The sequence below is a fragment of the Melozone crissalis genome, unplaced genomic scaffold, assembly GCF_028551555.1.
Source record: "Melozone crissalis strain CALT ecotype California unplaced genomic scaffold, PUWL_Pcris_2 ptg000002l_1, whole genome shotgun sequence".
Classification (NCBI taxonomy): Eukaryota; Metazoa; Chordata; class Aves; order Passeriformes; family Passerellidae; genus Melozone; species Melozone crissalis.
In genome coordinates, this window is record NW_026535780.1 from 19,618,177 (window position 1) to 19,631,859 (window position 13,683).

Below are 13,683 nucleotides of genomic sequence, written 5' to 3' on the forward strand. Positions count from 1 at the left end.
GGGAAGAATGAAAATGTCACTTCATCAGACTGATTACACCACTCAGCTACAAGAAGGACAACTGTGATACAATCCCTGCTCTGATTAGTGTTAAAAGTGTAATGGATCTTAAGTAATTATTAAGGAATTATCATAAGGGAGTGTAATTGATACCTATTATTTGTAATAGATATCATGCATTTGGATGCATTTGAGAAGATGAAATCATCAATCAGAGGTAAGGATCAGATTTTGTCCTCTAAGTGTCCAAATTAATCATTAAATCCTTTCAAATTCAGGTGTCACACCTGACTTTAGTCTGTTTCTGAGGTTATTTGTTACACATTTTGTTCTATAGTCTGCTGGTATACAAAGGAGAAGCTGTCTTGAGAATCATCAGTGCCTCATCATGGACTTGTCTGACCCATCTGGGAGTGCTGAAGGCACCCATTGAGTGCCCTCCAATGTGAGGATAGTGGGAGCTGGCTGAGGGCTGAGTGCTTCCCGTCTGGAGCACAGCAAGCAGTGCAGCACTAGCCTTGCAGGAAGTGCGATGGAGGTGTGGTGGTTTAACACCAGCAGGAATTTAACCTCCAAATCAGCCACTCCCATCCTCCACACCCCTTCCAGTAAGGGACAGAAGCAGGAGGCTATAGGTTGAGATGAGTTACTGAAAGCAAAGAACAATGGAATAAGAAACTCGCAGTAACACCAGCAATATTAATTACAAAAGTATACAAAAAGGGAAGATTCTCAGAACACCTATTCTCAGAAAAGGTGTTCACCACCAGGAACAAAACAAGATGATGAACACACTCTGTAGGTTGCAGTTGGCTTCCCCAGATGAAGACACAATGGTGACCATTCCCACACACTGGCACACAGCAGCCAGGAACAAAGGCCCTTCACGGACCGCTCCTGTGCACCCTGGCACTCAGCCATCAGGAACAAAGGCAAGATGGTGAGGGGCAAGGGGGCTCCCACAGCTAGTGCTCTGCCCCTCCAAGCTCAAAACAGCAAAAAACAATGATAAACACCCAAAAGCTGCATCTTCCAAGTCGGGCTGTGTCACTGCTCTGCTGGGTTCAGTTTTGCACAGGTGCCTGTTCTGCAGTTTTCCAGCTTCACCAGGCTGGAGGTCAGTCCCACAGGCCTCTGCTCCTTCCCTACTGCTCTGCTGTGCTCCCCTCAGCTCAGCTGTGCCGGATTTGGCTCAGCTCAGCTCCTGTGGGCTGGGCTCCCTTCAGCTGGACTGAGGGTCACCCCCACCAGTCCATTCCCTGCTGGGGCTGCCATCCAACACCCACTGATTTGTGTTTCTCCACTCTCCTTTCAGCACCTTTACCTGCATTATGGAGAAAAGTGCAGAGGGACCTGCAGGGCAGCAGAGGGACCAGATCCACAGGGGCAAATCCCAACATGCTGACTGCCGCATAGAGAGAGAGGCAAAATGGCACCCACTCTCAGGGCACGCTCATTTTCCTCCAGAGACGATGCCCCCAGTGGTGATGCAGCTGATATAGAACACAGCCACGCCCACAGCATGCTAAGCCCCGCCCCCCGCAGCGAGGACAGTGCCCTGCTGTGCTGGGGTGGGGACAATTGGGATCCGGTTTAGGCAGAGAACAGCAAAGCTCTTCACAGCTGAACAGAACCAGCATGGGCACTCCTAGAGGCAGCTGAGCCAGTTTGTTCTCCAGTGCTGATCTGATCCATGGGACCTGCCAACAAAACAAAGACTTTCTATATTTTTCTTTAACGTAAGGCCTTTTTTGTAACAATTCACAATAAAAAAAAAAATCGTAATTTGCTTTTGATTAAACACTACAACACCAACAGACATCGATGGAGCTCACCAAGGGAAAATACCTTTGTCCATTCTCAATGTTTGACTGAAGTGTCATATGAAAGGGTCACTGTAAACAGAGCAGGCTGCAGTGGTGAGAGCTGTTGAATTGCAACATTATTTTGTCTTTTCAAGCCTGAAAAGACTTGAAAAGACAAAATAATGACTTGAAATCTCTGGCTTCATTCAAAGCTTCATTTCTGGCTTTCTTGCATGGTTCAAGAGCTGCTTCAGGGGACACAAGGCACTTTCCCATGAGCCAGGTGTGTCCCAGGAATTCTCTGAGGAGCACCAAAGGGTGATTCCAATTCAGCAAGAAGTTTCAGCTCAAAAAGAAAAAAGTATTTTTTTTCAGTTTTGTCCCTTTTCCTGATTCAGGTTGATTTTCGTCCTTATATTTGTCACAAATCCAGAAGAAACCCAGCTGTTTCTGAGATCAGTAGAGAGTACTCAGTTTTCCATCGAAATTTTGATAATGCAGTTGCAGAAGTATTGCAAATGGCCAGGTCCTTCTTTTTCCCCTGGTAATGAATCAAGCATGTTCTTTTCAAATAGCATGGAAACAGACATCAGTAAATCAATCTGGACGTATTAAAGGGTAAATCTTATTTATTCAAATATTACCTCTTTTCTCTGTGTCCAGCTTCTGGAAGACTGAAAGATTAAAAAAAAAAAACCAAAAAAACACAACCCACATATCTAAAAAAGCCAAGTTCTTTTAAAGCTTGAGAATTATTGTTTTTTCATATCTCCCCCAGTGCCTGGATTGAACAGAGGTTTAGATTTTGCCTCAGAACTGTTGCAAAAAGTTAATTTAAGTGAGCTGCTATATTCATGAACAAGGAGACTTTTTACACTCAGTGACGTGGGCCATTAATTGGACATCTCATTCATCACAGACCCTTACCAGAGAAAACAAAGAACAAGAACAAAAACAGGACCCTGGCTTTGTCAAAAAAAAAAAATTAAAAAAAGAAAAAAAGTTTAAGGAATCTGCATTTAATCAAAACATGCAAAACAATCTCCAGATACGGTCTGGCAACAAATTTAGGATTTGCAGAGCTGAAGTGTTCATTTGCTTGGCTATAAATATTACGTTGATGAAAGACAGTCCTAACTCTGTCTTCCACCACTTCACTTCTAGGGAAGTTAAGGTTTTATGTGTTTGCTTAGAAACCCATTAGATCTAACCTTTCCAGGAGAATTACAAAGGGGAATGATAAATGACCGTGTATCAGTTCAGGGGAGGGAGAGGTTTCATCAGGGGTACTGCAGGGGTAGGTACTCGGTCTAGGCATATTTGATGTTATCATTCATGATGTAGCATATAAATGAAAATCAAAGATTGCTCTAAGGTGGGAGGAACTGCTAATGCTAGAGAGGAAAAAAAATTTAATATGACATCAGGCAGTTAGGAAGAGGACCAAGAAAATAAGATTAGAAGTGGAAAAATGCAAGATATACCTGTGAGAAAACACTCCAAATAGAGATTTAGTGGGAGGAAAAAAGCAATAATATAAGGGCTGAAGTTGAGCAGAATATTAGACATTCACTTGCAACAGGGATAGACGACAACAACAACAAAAGCTAAATGAGCTGTTAGGTTTTCACAGGCCTTAGCTCACAACTGTGGAATTAGTAAACCTTTTCCATATGAATTGGCAGCAAACGCACATTTAGAGAAAGGAGATGATCTGTGAAGTGTGTGAGCAGAGTTGTGAATAACCAAGTCAGAGGTTGCTGACTCTTGCTGACTATTAGGTTCTTCAGCATCTTGGCAGAAAGATTTTCGGCTACCTATGCAAGCCTTGCCTCAGATCTCTTAATGAGTATAAATGTGAAGTCTGAAGAAGGAACCAAGAATTTGGGGTTAAATTTTTGCACAGTGGTGTCCCTACTTCACTGCAGAATTTGACCATCAGTAAACATGGAAGAGAAAAATACTGAGCTGCATACAAATAAAAGCATCACAGATACAGTCTGTTCTGTGGACTTAGCACAGCATGGGTTGTGCTAATTACTGATTTCTATTTGAGCATCTATATTAGGCTGAAACAATATCCTTGCAGCTGAAACTATCAAATTGCAGTATTTGGTGGTGGAGTTTGAATATTATTTTGAACGCAACTTCTTGGGAAAATATGAAGCAATACAATAAAACTTTATACAGACTTTTATTATGTGAAGCATAACACCTTCTGAAAGAAACATCACGAAACAGAGAACAGTAAATAATTTTAAAAGCTCAGGAATCAGAGAAAAATAGTGCAAACCCATCTTTCAATTGGTGACAAAAGTGTATAAATATCACTAGTGCAAATATTTGCTAAAATCTGTGCATTTGCAGAACAGAATATTTAGAATATACACAGCATTTTATCCTCCTTAGGATTAGTGGCTCCTATTAAAAAAATCATATGAAGAATAATTGTTCTCTACGCAAATATAAATTTTCACACTTTGTCTAAAATTTTCCACACATAAACCCCTGGTCATGTTTTACACCGTCTTACCTGTTTAATAACTATTCACAATCAACCTGGGAGAATAGCACCAATTTATCAGGAACAGGGCTCAGCTCTGAAAGATTATCAGAGAACACTATAAAAATGCTGCTGTTTGCAAGAGACCACTAGGAGCAGTACCTTATGCCCTGTAAAGCACCAGGGCAGTTTTATTAAGGTCAGATGGCATTTGAAGAAGGAATCATGAAGAAACATATTAAAAAAAGGTTTTTATAGAATGGTCTTGTTGTGAGAACACCTTAGGGACTCAAATGCGTGCATGCATATATTGCTTGATTTTATTTCCATGACTTCATGTATAGTCACCAACTTCACCAGTCAAAAAGTTTTCTTTCTTATCACTGCTGTCCCAAGACTTTACTGTACCCATGTTTCATACAGCATGAAAATAAATTAGGCTTTTGTCAGTCTCACTGAATATTTTAAAAAATCCAACAAAACCAGATCAAAAGCAAAGATTTAAAATGCAGATTAAAAAAATGTTCAAAATGCATCTTTTTATAATGAATTCATTTTTAGGGTGTTAAGCCAGGAATTGGTGTCCCTTTGAAGACAGACAGTGAGCCCAGCAGTCCAAGGTAGTCTCCAAGGGACGAGGAGAGCAAAACCAGGGAGCCAAGGTTTAGTGCAGCGAGACCCAGAAGGGGGAAGAAGTGCAGAGCAGCACATCAGCACAGTCCTGTTTCTGAGCTCTTTTCTCAAGGAAACATCTACTGATTTCTGCAGTCACAGGTAGCCTTGCAGGAGGAAAACAATTCTACTGATGACATCTTGAGTCAGACCTTCCCCCCTTTTTAGGTACATTGACCAGCACACTCTTTAAAGCTGGTTTAAAAACATGCAGGTAAATGAAAATGTGAAGAAAATTCTTTTATAAAGTGTTTTCTTTCTTAAAAGCTATATTTCTGACTTAGCTACTGTCCAAAGAATCGCAGTAGTTGCACCATTTTTTACTTTCATTAGATTAAGATACCAGGTTATTCCTTAAAATTGCCTTGACTATGCTAAGGAGTTCTGGATTTTTAAGAATCAGTGCACTATAGAACTAGTCCACCTACCAGAATGATTTTGAACTGATTCTCTGCATCTTCAAGTTTCCTTTATGAAGTACAGTCAACAATACTAGAATGACATATCCAGCATTAATCACAGTATTGTCATCAGTATGGTGACATTGTCTCTAAGTTCTTATACCCCAATGTGGCTTCACATCATGCTGTTATTCCATGCAGATCTGGCTGTTTATGCTAATATCCCTTCCATCTTTCCTAGTCCTAGAGGACATGTTTGCAAGAGGGAATCCTATTTTAAGATTGGCTTCTTTGTTCCTAGAAGCATGACCTGACATTCACTTGTGTTACAAGGAGCTCATTCTCCCAGCATATCTTATCAGTCCCTGTTGTTATTTTCTATTTACCTTTTATTTTTAATCATTTGCTAATGTTACCAGCAATGATTTTATACTGTTTTTCCTACCATCACCAAGGACAGTCTATGTAGACAGAGAATAAATTCCAGCGAGACCCACTAGAAACCTCTTGTTGGACAAAGATTTCAGTTTACAATTGCCTTTTGCATTCCGTTGGTAACTAGGCTTAACCTGTACAATATTTGCTGTGTGTATTGCATGTACTCTATTGTACCAAAATATTGTGGGAGACTAGATTCTTCATGGTGTTTGTTATTTCAGCACACTTTTCTTATCAATCCTCTTTGTGAACTTAATTCAATTTTTGACAGATCTCTTTTCATGCAAACCTTGCTGAATGTCATTAATAATTACATTTTAAATTTTTTTTTTCAGCTGGATTGCCTGGATCAATGCTTTCCAGGTCATGCTGTTTACCTTCTTGACAGTAAATGAAAAACGAATAAAAGAAACTAAATGTACCAGCAGAGAAAGATACAAGATAAAGTGTATGAATTTGCATTTTGGACTTTTTTGAAATTATCATTATAATGAGATGTTCAATTTCAGTAACTGGCAAAACTTTATAATATGATTTTAATACTATAGCATTTTATGTAGAAGTAAAAATTAGATTCATATTTTCATTTAGTTTTTGTGTTGCTGCTGGGAAGAATTTAATATGTGTGTACATATATTATTTAAGTAAAGTACATATATTATTTAAATAGAATTAGAACATAGCACACATTTAACATCCATGTTCTTTAAATATATTTATTCTATTGGAAGATAGAGACTGACAGTATTTTCCAGATGACAGTCTTTACACATGATTTGTTCATGTTACTTTGGACAGGACTTAGAATTCAACTGCAGTACACAAAAGACCATTCAAAATATCTTTACTTTTTATTAAGCATTACTATTTGCCTGTGCTGGGCACCATGATAGAAGAAAGAAATTGTTAGGAGCATTTTTTTCTTATCTTAAAACACATCTGATTTAGGAAGTGTTGTTTTGATTAATAAGTCTAGGACATCAAGAAACTTCTTTATGCTTCATCACCTAAGCAGGACTGTCATCTTTGACTCCTTTTGGTTCTCTGCAGTCTTGAGATGGTTGCAAATCCCTCAAGAGTGTCATAACTCTGAACTGTAAGTATTTGATGATTTTGTAGGAAATGGTCACAAGTACAGAGTGATTTACTGGAGCACTGTTGTAAGAATACAGGCTGATTGAATAACAGTAAATATAACCTGTCAAGGAATTAATAGAAGGAAAAATATATACATAGTGAGCAGAACATATGAACAGGACAACTTTTAAACAGCACTATTCAAAATGAAAAAAGGAAATACTTTTAAATATTTGTAAAATGGAAATAATGGAAATTAGCATTTTTAAATTTCCTCTCAAGAAATTCTAAACACAAACTTTGTACAAATATAAAGTTGGTTGTCAGTATTGGCATTGTTATAATGCAAGACATTATAACATGCAAGACATTGTCAATGCAAGACATTGACACTGTTATAATGCAAGAAAATCTATTATCACTTCTTTGGGTTAGTCACTGAGTTCCTTACTGTTTTAAAACACAATCAAGATAAATAAAACCTGCAAACCTTGGAGAAAAAAAGCAGTCTGAAGCAAACAGGAGCTTTTTCTATTGTTTTCAAGACACTCCAGAGGCCAGCTTGGTTGGTCTTCATATTAGGACTTGACTTCTTTTCACTCCATCATTTCCAGACACATTTCAGATTTCCACAGATTCAGTTGCAGGGTCCCAGGTATGAGTGCTCTCACTGAGGTCACAAGTCCCAAATTTCGCTTGGTGCAGGACAGAAGGGAGACCTCCTTGGTGCAGAAAACTCACCCATGCCTCTTTTGGCACTGCAACACACTCAGAAACAAAAGTTTCAGATAAAGTTTATGTCAAAATTCACAGAGAGCAGAAATACGTTGATGGTATTTTGGGCTAAAGCAAGTGGTTCCACTGCTGCTTTTTAGCATCATAAAAGACATTGTTGAAAGTTAAACATAAGTATTAAACATGCTTGCAGTTCCAAGAATTCTTACAAGATGGATTCAGAAATTTACATTTTTAAAATTCAGTCTGTCACAATTCTGCCATGAGCCACAAGCTGGGACAGAATGACAGAAGTGTGTTAAGGTGAACTACGTTTAATGGGATTTAGGTGCCCAAAATGTTTGGAAATCTTAGTCGATATTCTTTGCATTAGGAGCAAATGGTCTTAGTATCTTGGAAAAGTGGCACTTCCTCAAATATTTATTCCCAGTGAGCATTCAGACAGCACACTAGAGTTTGCAATGTCATACACAGTTGAAAAAAAAGACCAATCAATCCATGAAACCTTATGTTATAGAAGGCCCTCTGAAAGCCTTCATAGTATGGTGTAGATTCAAGTAGAGAATGCAAAGATGTTATATTCTAGAAAGTTTATTCCCAAGTCAGAAGTCAAAATATGTTTATAGGGCCAGTGGGCAGTGAAAAAATATGAATACAATCAAAAGCTCCAGAGGTTTTTCCCTGTTATTATTAACTCTGTATCTGAAGCAAAGACTATAGAAAAGGGTGAGGAGAAAAAATTACCAGCTGCCAGATCATTTTGGAAGCTGATCAGACATTTCCAGTTCTGCTGTGCCTTTTTTCCCCCTCTTTCCTTTCAACATAAAACATTGCAAAACATTGCAATTGCAAAGAACAAAGTGAAGGGAAGATAATCCCAGCCACCCAGAAACATGCCCTAGATCACATGGGAAGATCATGGAAGAAGGGAGGGAGAAGTACACCTCTGAGATATACAGTTTGTGTTGTTAAAAGCACCACTAAAAAGCAAAGGACCGGAGACTCCTGAACAATGCAATTATGACAATCCAGTTTGGCCTTCCTGTACATATTCAGATGTGCTTAGAAGCACACAAGCATCTACTTCATCTGCCAGCTGAAGTGTATCATTTTACATTGTAGTTACAGCTCAAAATATAAATTAATTTCAAGGTCTCATGATCTGGACAATTTGCAAAGAGATATCCACCAGCAGCTGAGTTACACAGGGATGTCAAGGCTTCACATCATAATTATTACAGTTCCAGTGTCCAAACAAGCCGGGTGCTTCTTTGGAATAAATAAGCATAAAACCTAGGCCAGGCAGACATGGGAGGTTTGGGAAATAGAGAAAACATGTTTTTTCATTACTTTATCCCCAGTAGTGTCAATTTGTTTCACAGGGACCTTTATGAGCATTGGACAGTCAGACCAGCTCTGGTGTGGCCTCTCAGGGTGATGATTCGAGGCAGCAATGGGGGTCCCTGGTTCCCCTGTGCTTTCTGGGGCTGGGGGCCTGCCACCCATTCCAGGAGAAGGCCCTCTACCTTGGATGACAGCCATCCAAGGGCAAAATACTTCACTCCTTGCTGGTGACACAATTTCATTTTCATGTTCCACTGTTTTAGTTGGAAATAAAGATAGTTGCTGTGGCAAGTGCCCATTTCTGAGTGCTGCTGTCTCCCAGGGTTCTTGTCTGTCTCTCTCCACATTGTAGTTTGAAACTGTCTTCAAAGGGGGACAGACAGAGGTGAGAAACCACTGCCACCTACAGAAATAGTTAACTAAGTCACAAGCTCATTTTTACACAGGGCTTTGCTTAATAAAGGGCGGCATGGCTCAGTCCTTCAGCAAGTTCAGGAAGACTTCTGAAGGAAAACTGCTTAATTCAGAGCTTTGTGGCAGGAATTACCCCATCAGCTTCTCAACCATCTCTAAGCAGGTGTCAAAGGAGCTGTAAAGACAAAAATTCCATAGGGCATTGTGGTGAAGTACAGGGGACAGATCAGCTTTTGCATTTTGACTCAGCTTGTGCCTTCATAGCTGTGAGGAAATCTTTCAATCTCTGTGCTTTTATCTCTAAAATTTTTCTTTTTCCTGTCAGACTGGTTTTCAGGGACATAGTGTCTCTAAGCAAGTACCACATTGTCACTGATTACACTGTTACCAGAAATTTGTGTTGGCTAGAATTTCACTCCAAAATCTATACATTTCTTTGGCAATGGACCTGTTAGACATTTATATTATGTTCATAAATACCAAAATATGTGGAAATTTAAAATACAGATTTGGTAAAACAGGAAGGAGTAACCTGTACTTGCTAAAAGATGTACAATCTTTCTAACATCTTATTTTCTTTCTCTGTTTAGCACTTTGTGATTAAATGTATTGTAAACAGATCAATATTATTATTCCATTCACATTTTTCAAGTGTTAATAAACTTTTTTCTTTCATTTTGCAAATCAAAAAATAAAACTGACTTATAAAATCGTTCAGATTAAAGGATAAGGATGCTCAGCCTCACAAAAACATTTGGTCGGTTGATCTAACATTAACAGTTATGTTTAGGAAACAATTTAACAGCTACAAAACACAACCTTGTAAGCATTAGGCATAAGTGTTACACATTTTTGCTATGATTAATTTCCAAATAAAATATTGCATTGTTTGTACATAATAAAAATAAATAATAAATTGTATTCCTAACAAAACAAGGTGTCACAAGTACTGGGGGAAGAAGGAGGGTTCAGGGTGTATCCACAAAATTAGGGCTGAAAACTTTCTGGCAATAAAATCAGCTGCAGAGTGACTTAATTGGAACAGCAGTTTGAAAAGAGATAGTTGTATTAATATTTTTGTATTATAAAACACAAGTATTACTGGACAACAGCAAATTTTAAACAATTGCATCTGGGTTGGGGTCAAGGGCTCCAAAAGTCTACTTCAGGAAGAAAGACAAGTTAGCTGTTCTCTCTAGTGTTCCTTTCTTCCCCCTGAGAAAAGACTGAAATAAAACACCATCGCACACATCCAAACAAATCTAAAATTTTTAAAATCTAATATACTTCAAGAAAATTGATTCAAATAAAATGACTACAGCCTTTAAAAATGAAAAATGTAGCAAATCATCCCTTGCATTTCCTTGTGTGCAGTCTTGAGCGCTTTTCCTGGGATATGAAGTTATGCTGATGGGTCTGATTTCCCAGGGTAAGCCCTGGCCCTATTCCATCCCCTGGAAGACTCCTCCACAAATTCCTTGCCATCCTCTCCAATGGCTCAGCCATTGCCTTGGACAATGGTCTAAACACTGCTGGATTCCATCAAGCTCAAAAGAGTGCAGAAAATAGATTTGAACTCTACAGTTTTCCTACAGGAGTTGGAAAAGAAAAAAAGAGTTGGAAAAAAATGTTTAATAAGGTAAATATTCTAGGGCATAATAAGGTTCAGCTAAAACAAAGGCTGTGTCTCAACATGTACAGAAATATAGCAATAAAGAAGGATTTCCCAAAAATGTGTGTTTCAACTTCTGAAATGCATATGATAAATGATTATTCATTATAGCAAGGAATATAAAAAGAATATCAGGAAAGTAGGTAACATGAAATTATAATAATGTAAAGGGAAATTGTTAAGTGTAGGAGGTTTTCCATGATTTACCTTACAAGACTTTCAAATTGCTGTGTGTTTGCTGATCTTGTCTGTGAAAATTTTCATAGTTGGCCATTCTACATTGAGAATGAGTAATTTCCGTACAGACAATATTTATTTTAATTCAAGGAAGTGTTGCTTTGGCTTCTTTAATTAACCAGAAATCCCTAACACCAATTCTGGAGTGTTCAGTCTCATAGGACACCACATTGATCCGATCAACAGCCCTTGCCTTACACAATATAAAAGTAGGAGCTCCATGCCTTGCACTCTGTCCTTGCATTGTAAAAGTTTCATACCTCTATGAAATCCATCTCACATGTGGTAGAACTTCACCTTTAGGTTGGGTTCAAATCCTCCCTGTTATGCATTTCTATGTGAACTATGTTTCATGTTAAGAAAATATTTGTGGAAAGCAAATCAAGAAGTGCTGTGAATCCTCTTGCCGTGTGAGAAAGCTGCCTCCAGTGTTCATGCAGCATACTGAAACAGCTATCATGGATGCTTTGTAAAAAAACCCAACCAAAACCTCTTGAACTGGCTAGCCTGTGACAGTGGCAATACCATGCCAGCTGTGTACAGATTGAGACACATATTTCTGACCACTGGAAGGGTTCCTTGTGTGTATTGTGATATTTCCTACAGGCTCTCAGAGACATGCATTTGATCCATGTGGAACCTTAGCACAACTATAGGGGACATCTCCATGTATCTGCCTCATTCACCAAGCAGTTTCACACACACTGGCCCATTTATATCTCCTTCAAGTAAATGATCTTTGCTGAGTATTTACAAGACATGTAAATTCAGAGAAAGTCCAATGAAAAAAACCCAAGCCCTGCAGGCAATTCCCCAGCTTTCCACTGGTTCATAAATAAGCTTACAACAGCAATTCCCAAATTATAGTCCACATCCAGCCAGTGATTTGATGATCTGGTCCATAGAGTGATACCAATTTTATCCTGTTTTTAAGTAAGTAAGGGTGCAGGACAATTTGTTGAAAAGATGTGGTCTTGGCATGGGTCTGGGAGCCCTCCACTCCTGCTCTCCCCAAGGGGAAAAGAACAGTCCCCTTTTCTGTGCTGATAAATGGATCTAAGGGACTCACACCAGAACACAGTGCTGGGTTCCATCTCAGGAAGATGTTTTCCAGAGACTTGAAGGATGTGCCTCCTCCAAATTTGGCTGGCACTTGCATGCCTGTACACCCTGGCTGAACTGCAAATGGAAACCTCTCGATGGAACACACTGACAGGGAAAGCCAGCAGTGGTTTGACCTGGCTCACTCAGAACATAAAAATTCATAATCATCCCAGAGCATGTGGAATCCAACAAATCATCTCCAGAGTTAAAATGTCTAAGAAGGCATTATGGACGTTACAAACAAATTACCAGACATAATCAGCCAGATAATCAGCTGGTAGAAGTTGGCAGAAATCCACTGTAGCAACATAAGTTTTGTAAAACTAACCTGAATTACACCAGCTGAAAATCTTAGTTTATTTTTTCTGCCATTGTGCACATGGAATAACCTGGGTAATTAAGCCTTTCTTGTTTTGCGCTTTGGGGTTTTTTTTACTTTTGATTTTTGTATGAATCTTGTCTTTATATACACATGCATGCCAATAAATTAAAGGGTCAACTCTCTGTTCCATCTGTTCTACAGCAAACCATTTGTTGCTCTTCAAATGACAGCTGCTTGGCCCAGGAACACGCTTGGCTGCCGCTGTGCAGCACCCATGTGTGCTGCTGGCACAGCAGCTCAATCCCCCAGCCCCACCCTGCCCGATCCCAGCCAGCCCGTGCCCCGGGCAGCGCCTCGCCTGCCGTGCTCAGCAGGCTGCACTCAGGTGCCACTGCAGGGCTCCCTTGGGCAGGAAACATTAACCCCCCTCGTTCATATTTTCCATGCTATTATAGCAAGGGCAGGAGGTCCTGGTCTGCAACCATGCTTATGTTCCAAAATAAGAATAGCATAAGGATTGTCTTAACATGTCTAGGACTAGTTCATAATTTCAGATTTAGGAATCTCTAAAAGCTCAACAGAACTGTAGCAATGGTGCCCACAATAGGGGGCTTATCAAATTTCTGCATTAGGAGCTTGCCATTAAGTTTTATTAATTAAAATTATCTGCTCTCACCCTCTTGAATTAATAAAATGCGGCAGGCATTCACTGCAATTTTACAGGCCATGGCTGTTCTGAAAATACAGTTGCTAGGATACCTTAATAATTTCATCCTCACGTTATACTGGTCTTTCAATTAATGAAGAAACATTCAGGTTACTTCTCAGCACTTCTATGCATGTGTTTGACCTGTGCCTTCGCTCTTCTTGTGTGACACTCCTCCTCTGTGACACTTGTGTGTTTGCCCTCTAACCCCAGTGTGGGAAACAACAGATTGACCACAGCCATTTGCAAACTG